At 40.9% G+C, this 9,293-nt stretch overlaps 1 protein-coding gene across 1 annotated transcript in view; it reads right to left on the bottom strand.

Annotated features, from left to right (window-relative positions):
• LOC116851521 overlaps positions 1-560 on the bottom strand; it is a 146,590-nt gene extending 146,030 nt beyond the window's left edge. The window contains exon 1 of the mRNA XM_032830984.1: positions 174-560. The gene's annotated coding sequence lies outside the window, so the exon portion shown is untranslated. The remainder of the gene's footprint in view (positions 1-173) is intronic.
• Positions 561-9,293: the final 8,733 nt, after the last annotated feature.

Here is a 9,293-nt window from a genome sequence, read left to right as displayed (position 1 = left end):
CCCCCCGCCCTAACTCCGTCGTATGCTATCGCGCGCCGCGAACCGAGCCACCTGGACACGAGAGGGACACGGTCCGTCGTCTACATCTCGGATCGGTCCACCCGCACCCGCTTGCGCATTCTCGTCCTGGATCCTCGAGCGATCCCCGAGGGAGAAGGACGGATAAGGCGTACCTGTTACGCCGTCGTGGCGCCTTCTGCGTCGCGACGTCCCTCCTAACACCTCCGTGTGCAGCGGTGACGACGGTCTTCGGTCGGTCTGCCTGTCGGGGACAGTGTATCCTGGCCGGACGTAACAACAGGTGAGGGTGTCTTCTCTCTCCCTCTCTCTTTCTCTCTCTCGGTGTCGTCCCCGCCGTCGAAACGGTACTGTCGAGCTGGGAGCACACTCGATACCTGGGGTAGCGGATTCGCGGCTCGTGAATCGAGAACGAATGGCGCGCGCGCGAAACGAAACGTCGTCGCCGTCGTCGTCGTCGTCGACGTCGTCGGGCAGCGAGCGAGCGGGCTAAAGCGAGTGAGCAGCGCGAGATGCGATGCCAACGCACGCGGAAGGCTCGCCTCGCGACGCCGCTCTGACGGCCGTCTCCTCGTCGACCCGGCCGTAGCGGGCCTCGCACCCTCTCTCCTGGTCCATCCTCACCACCCCCTGGCGCTGCGTGGTGCCGCGCGCGCGCAAGCGTAGCCGCAGGTGCGGGGGAGCGCGCGCTCCCTCACGGGCACCTCCACGCACCTTGCGAGGTAGGTAGGTAGGTAGGTAGATAGATATGTAGGTATGTAGGTAGGTAGGTAGATAGGTAGGTAGGTACGTGCCACGTAGGTGCCACGACCTCAGATGTCACAGGCACAGCCCGCTGGGGTCGAAACGTCCGACCCTGCTACGGTGTCTTTCACCTCCTCGCGCTGAAGTTTGACGACGGTTTGACTTGAGTAATGAGGGTGACGGGATGACAGGAAACCAAGCATTTTAAATGAAGGAACATAACATATATATATATTTTTTTTTGCTAAATATATGTGTATATTTTATAATATATAATATATAAATTAAATATAAATATTATATGTAATATATATATACATATTACGTAATACATATTATATATATATATATATAATATAAATTTTATATGTATATATTATACGTATATATGAAACGTATATTTAGCAAATGAGATGTATGTTTGATAGAAATGAACATTTGACAAATTGATTGGGTTATAAACATGTTTGGCGAGTTAATAACAGATTACCGCATTATATTTTTAAAGCTCTCGCTGCTGATTACGTCTCTTTGAATAATTTCCACACGATGTGTGGAACACATATGCGCTTTTTAATTATATGTAAAAAACATGTTGGCTCGTGTATCGCATCGTGAGAAATTTGGAAGCATATGAAATATATGCGCGACGCGATTGGTGCAACAGGCTTGTCATGTTTGTCCAATAAATTTGAAAATGAAATTATTGCTGTTTCAAAGTATCAACTAATAATTTTACGACAAGGTGAACAACATCGACTTGGTAATTTTTCAGAAATCTAACAAAATTTTTCTATTTTTTTTTTTAATATCTAAATCGACAAACTTTTATGAACTGAAATTTAATAAAGCGACGACAAACAAGCGACTTTGTAACAATCTGATAAATACGCGCGCAACTTCGTGGAGCAGATTGTGGTTTGGATTGTGTTGATAACACATTGGATTGTGCCATCCGATTGCGGCGTCGTTCGCACTTTCACTTCCAACTTTCCGCGGTATAATTTGCTAATAATTAATTAATAATTTAATAAGTCAACGGAGCTGAAACAGCAGTCGACGCGATAGTAATTATAACATAACATATAATCGCCTAACAATGTAATTTAATTTTGCGAAATAGATTTGCACGAACATGAGCGATACGTTGCCAGACTTTCGCCCTTTCGCACCGGGAATTACTATATCATTGACGCATAGAGAGGAGAAGGAAAATCTATATAATTCATGACTTATAATATCAGGTCAATGCGACAGATTTGTCGTTGTTCAACTAAATTCTGACCTGGAAAATTACCGATTCCGGTATTACACGTTCGCTACCACACCATCCACTTGGCAAACCATTCGCCACAGACCTTCCCGTATTTTTTTACGTAATAGAGTAAAACAGATATAATTTGTCGATGTGGGCGTAGAATGGAAACTTATCGTCGTTACATATTTGTGACGTCGGTGAGAAACAGTGTGTTACATATGTGTGACTCATACTAGTGAACGTGTTAAAAACGGTAGGAAGATCTCGTTAGATGTGTCGGAGAAAGAGACACGTAAATAGGGAGAATATATCACAGTTCCTTTTCGTATGAATTCTTTCCACTTTTATGATGTTTTAAGTAATGCACGAATAGACTCAATAAGGTCTGTCTTGCACAGGAGCATAGTATATTTCGCTAGAGACAATAAATTTCGCTAAGAACACCAAAATAAATATATGTGTTCAATAACACATTTCAATTTCCAAATAAAAGGGTAGTCGATTACTGCAGAACGATCTATTCCTCGGTGACGAAGTTCCATATTAATTTTTACTACAAAACTCTCCCCCTGAGTCAGCAATACATGTAACCTCATTGTCACCTAATCTTTGCAACATAATCAACTGTTTCTGTGCGACAGCCATCTCTTACTTGTCGGTCTCATGCGCGCAGTCATGTATAACATTAATTAGGTAACATTACGACACGCCGCCCTCGAGTTGAGCGGCCGCTTACAACTCTGAACTTCAAAAATAACCCGATGCGAGGTGAGTAGGTAGTCCGCGACTTCTCGTGATTTCTGCTTTCTTGCAGCCCTTCGCACAGATATAAATAGACCGGCGCATTCAACGACTTCCGTGGGGGAGGACGCGCAAGCCGGGCATTGAGATTCTCACACACACACACACACACACATACACTTGAATGATACTTTCTCCCGTTGCCGCGTGGGCGTTTGCACCTCGTGCTTCGTCACCCCACGCACTGCCGCTGACAGGTGTCGCTCGTGGAGGTGAACGCGAAATACCGCGATTCCCACAGCCCTCCCAATTTTATCACGTCTATCCAGCTCGTGCCGGGAAAATCGTTACGTTCGCCGTGAACAGGTGAACGTCTCGTTAAAAGTCGCACGCGCGACACATGTGTGTGCGGCGTGTTCTCACCGTTCCTCCATTGATCTTTTATCGGCCTGATCGTATCTTTGATGTCGCGCGGTCGTTAGCGGGAATAATGGGCCTCGCAGTGCGATTCTGTAATTCGTCAACGAGTCGTGAACGAGTTGTCGTTAACGTTGCGCAGGTGTAGAATATACCTGCTTAGAAAAGATGCGCAGACACACAGTTCTAGTGATATTGTCGTCAACGACAGTTAACGAGTTACAGAATCCAACTACTACGTGGCTATTTCCGTTCGGAGACAAGCCAGTGTAATCCGAGCAATCGAGTGCTGTTACTCTCGCACGACGAGTTTTGCTTTCGGCATCGATTCACTCAAGGAAAGAATTCTCGTCGCAAGCTGTTATTTCCTGTGACCTCATACTCCAAGTAAAAACTTTTATCGAAAGATAAAACTCCTTTAATGAGGTGGACTATTAATCGCAAATCTACCAGATGTTGTCCCAACTTTTGAAATAAGACTGGTACTATAGATAAAAGACAAAGTTCTCCGAACGTTAAGAATATTGTACTTGAAATATTTCCCTTTTAATTTCACAAGGATCCTCTTGATGAATCATGCACAGGGTGCCTGACACTAAGCGTCCCATATCTCGTATATACGTAGATTAGGTTAAATTCAACACAAAATTACTCTGTCATTTTGTAAACAACTGTAAAGTTGTTATTGAAGGATATTAGCGAATAATCGATACGGAAGTAAAAAAATTGCCACAGCGACACTTGCCGTTGTGTGTGCTTGTAGATTAGGTCAAACTTGGCAAGCAACGTCTTCTACCATTTTGCAAATAGCCACATGGATTTTTCAGTTATTAATTAAAGAAAATTGGCGAACGATCGCACGTGATAATGCACCAATGTCCTTTAACTGATCATTAAAAATCTACGTAGTTGTTTGCAATATGATAGAGAAATTTTGTATTCAGTTTGTCCTAATCTACATGTACACAAGGTGTGGCTTGGTGTCAGACACCCCGTGTAAGAGTGAAATCTTCCAAGATTCAGAAAATTTCGCTAAGGATGGGATTATATATATTTTAGGTGAATAGAAACGCCTATGCATGAGTTTTATAGTGCAACAAACAATAAAACAAAGAAGTGTTGTTTTTGCCGTAATATCTAATCACGATAGGGGAGGTCGGGGCTATTTAGCTACCAGGATAAGACAAAATCGATTATCTTTACTATTCTTTAACAGACTTCAGAATCTAGCAAGCAGGGATTTCAAAGCCATTTTTAACATGTTTAAGAAAAAATCTTATTTGCTTAATTTTGTAACTTACTTTAGAATATATTAGAAATAACCGGTTTTGCCAACGGTAAGTCCAACTACCCCGGTCTCTCCTATAATAATCCAAACGCGTTTCAGTGTCCGAACAATTGCTGTTTACTCGAATGTCGTTTCGCGCGATGTTTATATTGCATCATTTATTTATTACAAACACGTAATTATTCTTGTGCCTCGCGATAGAGCGAGATGCGGGGAAATATGTCGCTTTCGCGCGTCGCTCATTTAAAGAATCACCCTGAAGAGCGGCGATTATCAACACGGTGACAATCGCTTGGCCATCAGCGGGAAGGGTGAAACATTTTCAGCGAAGTGGTGCAATCCTCAGCGATTATTCGACCGCGCGCCACGTAGCACTAATGAAATTTCAGTGTACGAAATCGTGTTAGGTAGTCGAGAGCGTAGTAGATAAAGACGGCCTTTTGACGTACGGTTCGCTTGGATTTGTACGGTTAAAGTGGATTTCCCGGACACGTCGTTTGTCCGAGCATCTTTTCGGGGTCGACAGGATCGCCGCGAACGCTGGTTAGGGGGTGGCGCAGAGGGGGTTCGGGAGGGGGGATTTGCCACGATCGTCGTAACTTTCGCCCATGATTGATACAGTCGGTATCATCCGATTATCTCGTTGAGCCGTTAGAGATAAAGTCCGTTGGGCGATCAAAGTCGGTCCCGATCATGCTGCGAAAGAATGGTCGCGCCGCTCTCGACCGGCGCCTCCGAGCCGTGGAAACGCCGCGATTTTCACAGCATCGATATCCCCCCCGCGGATCGTGGTAAATGTGAAATATTTGCGTTCCTCCTGGATTCGTATCTGGATGAAGGCGTTCCAGAGAACATTTTTGGCACGATTCCGTGGCTGAGAACACCGCACACGTTCTCGTCTACTGACAGTACGATAATCGATGTCTCATCCGCGATGTAAACCGCGAAATGTTTGGCCGTTACGAGAGACATTTGCCCCCCTTCGTGTGGAAGATGACTGACGAATATTTGGGAAAATTTTAGAGACTAAATTAACATGCCTATATAAACGCGAAATGTAAAGTGAGGAAAGAGTAAAGAAAAAATTCACCGTATACCCTCAAAAATATAGTCTTATCTTTAATAGAATCTTCTCATACATGTTTTCCAGAAGATTCTTCCAAAATCCAAAAAGAAGATACTATAAGCACAATATTCTTTAAGTTTGAAGAATTTCGGTCTATTTTGGGAATTAAAATGTGCTATTAAAAAATTTGTTACGTTTCTAACGAAATTTGCTATATTTCTAGTGAAATACTATGTTCCTTAAAGATAGGTCTTACTGACAGTTTATTCCGGGATTACTAAAAACAGAGTAAAATTGAAAAGAGAAATTGTAAACAATTTAATAAAAAAAATAAGTAATAATGAGTAGTAATAAAAAGAAACAATAATATTTTTTCCATATGTATGTCTCATGTTGTGCAATGAATATAACGACAGGAATCTCTTTCTCTCCCTCTTTCTGTTTTTCCTTCTTCTTCTTCACAAGAAATATTTTTCTGGTGCAAGGATGCTGTGCGGAGGATGTGAAAGATATGATCGTTTATTTGATCGATAAGAGATCTCGCGGACAGGCGAGCAATAGAAAATTCTCCGTGCAGGGAGCAACCGTTATCGTCTGTTTCGCACGTTACGACGAATGCTCATTCTACTCGAGAAATGCCTAGTTTGTAGCAGTCGCTTTTCAAACGTCACGAGACAGCGGCAGAGGACGAGGAAGAGTGAGAGATAGAGAGAAGGAGGGAGAGGTAGAGAAAGAGGTACCGCGGAGAGGAGGGGAGAGAGTCCACAGCTGCATCCCTTCCCACAATGTCAGCAAATCCGACGATAAAGATAACATCGTGCATAGAAGGCATTAGGCTTGATCCCCTTAGAGTCGTCCACGTCACGCCATACCGCGGCCGCGTTTATCCTTAAACAAGCTCCTTTTCGAGCACTCACACCTTGTGAATCATAGCCAAAACGCGAACTCTTGACTGGCATTTATTTCATGAATTTACATTGTCCCTCTTCGTCCATTCCTGCTTTCTATACGGATGATTTCGTTTCAGCACAGCACAGTCACAATAAATATATATTCTCGCCACTTGATTTTTCATTATCCCCTCCCCCCTCACGGTACGCGCACGATTTAATTGTACGTAATTGCTGGTACAACCCTTATAGAAATATCATACTAAGAATCATTGACAATTACTTATTATCCAGTATTTTTAATACTGAAAATAAGTAATTATCAATGATTCTTAGTATGATATTTCTATAAGGGAATGCGAAGATATTCACAGAGTTTCACGGTGATAAGGTGCGAAAGTCACAGGTCAAAGCACGAAATATATTGAGAAAAAAAATAGTTGATCTAACTGAAATTATAATCATTTTTCAATCATATTTTTTATGATCTCAATCATATTTTTTTGCGATAAAATGGTACACTGAAAAAAGGTTTCTGTTGTCGAAACGAAAATTTGGTACATCAAAAAATTTGGTTAAAACGAAATCAATCAAATATTTGGTGATCGCAATAAAAAAATTTAATTGCTGCTTGTGCGTCTTACCTCTCACTAATACATCCTGCTTGACACAAGTAAAAACATAGTAATGTCAATGAAATCATACATGTAAAATATCTTTTAGTTCCAAATATAAAAAATATCTTTTAAACATAATAGCAACATGCATATAAAATTATTACTACTAAAATAACAGCAGATTTAATGAGAATGACTTTCTTGAATATAATTTATAATAACTATTTCTCTATATAATTATAAAATACTAAACATTTATTTCTCAGTGTGTGCGTGTGTGTGTATATTACGACCGCGAAATTTGTTGTAGGAATTATTTATATTTTTGTTTACTTTCCGAAAGTTTTTTATTTATCGACAGAAAAGTGTTAAATAAATAATAAAAGCCTGTATAAATCAAAACCTTGGCATTCGTTTTTTTGGTCGTACTATCGATAAAACAACAGAGAAAAATGACTGCATAATCGAAAATCCAAAAGTTCTAATTATGATATCTTTCATCGATGCTGTCGTGATCTCTTTAAAAGTAAGAACTGGTTTTGCATGCGACGTCGCGTAATGCACAGGCGGGATTTACCTTTCCACGGTTTACGTAGTGAAAACGACTGGTCCGCCCTAACTCGTGTCTGGGGCTACGATTAGGGAGACCCTCCGCGGAACCTGTGCAAATTTCTGTCTCCTCCTTTCTGTGTGTCTAAATTATATAACTCTCGTAATATTTTACAAGTAACACCGACACGTTTTCATCAAACGACGTATCGATCTTTTTCCACACAAAATGCCCGCGTTCTCTGCTCCATCTTTCTCAATAATATCACGGTTCTTTAAATTAATTTTGATCCGGTACGTTATTGTAAATACGTTTATCATAATGAGTGCCACATGAAATATTCCGTCTACATTTAATTTCGCCATGCAAATATGCTGTGTGTGTGCGCGCGCGCGCGCTTTGAACAGTCGGAGAGGACCTCGCAATTTAAATAATCCCTCCCGGGTCTTGCATCACATTATTGCCCGACTATAATGAAAGCTCACAATTAATTATGTTTCGTATCAATTGTGTCCTGTTTCGTATTATACGCGGAACGAGATATCGGCCATTTGTCTCGGAAGCTAAACAACCATTACATCAAGTCGTCCGCCTTTTTTCTTCACGTGATCAGCGCGTGCGATATTAAAACCCTTGCTATTACGGTACATCTAAATTTGTGGAAATACCTGAAATATTTTCGTCGACACACTTTCGACCCAGTTCAAGCAATTTGAATTTTCGCAAGTATAAAAAAAAGATAACAGCCACGTGGACGATGGGAAATGCTGCATTGCGCTGGCGAAAGGTTCGAATTGAACCTTTCGTGTCGATAAGTGTCGAAACGTGTCGATACGTTTGCATTAAAATCTAAGACGGTCGTCTGATCAACGAGTCAACCAAAAAATAAGCGATTTTATTTATCGGATTCGCTGAATAAGACTACTCGTCGCAGCACAGATGGCGCAATGATTTTATTATTAAGACGGCTGAACTGAAAGAAAAATGATCAATCGTTAAAATTTTATTATTAATATCACATGGTAGAAAATGTTTTGCATTTGAGTTGAGAGAAAGAGAGAAAGAGAGAAATCAGTATTAAAAGAAAAAGGTTGGTATTAAATCTTTCCTTCTTGACGAACTCTAGACTCGTCCCACCGCATCACACATACTTATCAATCAATTTTCAATAATTAATATCTCCAAGTTTGACGTGGTTGTTTCCAGAATGGTACACTGAGAAAAAGATTTACTAAATTTCAAAAAACGTTTATTTGGATAGTACTATGAAGATATTTGTTTAAATTAAGTAATTATTTTCTAAAATTAAAGAAACAAATTTATATTTAAAATTCTTTTATTTAATTTTAGAAGATAATTACTTAATTTATTGGGAGTATAAATTAGTTCGGTCCGTTTTTTGTGGTCAAAAATGCATTTATTTCAGAACAAAATGAATGAACAGATTAATCAAAGTATTGTCCATCACTGGCTACTACTTTTTCCCACCTCTCAGGCAATTTTCGAATTCCATCTCGAAAAAATGTCTCGTCTTTTGAGGCGATCCAAGTTAGGAGCCAATTTTCGATTTCTGCGAAAGAAGTGAACCGATGGCCTGCCAAATCGTGCTGCATCCGTCGGAACAATCAGTAATCAGAAGGAGCAATGGCCGGCGAATACGGCGGGTGCGGTAAAATATCCTACTTGAGCGTTTCCAAATAATTC

The sequence above is a fragment of the Odontomachus brunneus genome, unplaced genomic scaffold (genome assembly GCF_010583005.1).
Source record: "Odontomachus brunneus isolate Ranch 3 - 2012 unplaced genomic scaffold, Obru_v1 Obru_scaffold_177, whole genome shotgun sequence".
NCBI lineage: Eukaryota > Metazoa > Arthropoda > Insecta > Hymenoptera > Formicidae > Odontomachus > Odontomachus brunneus.
The sequence above is the reverse complement of the archived record's forward strand: the minus strand, read 5'-3'. Positions and strand labels throughout refer to the sequence as shown.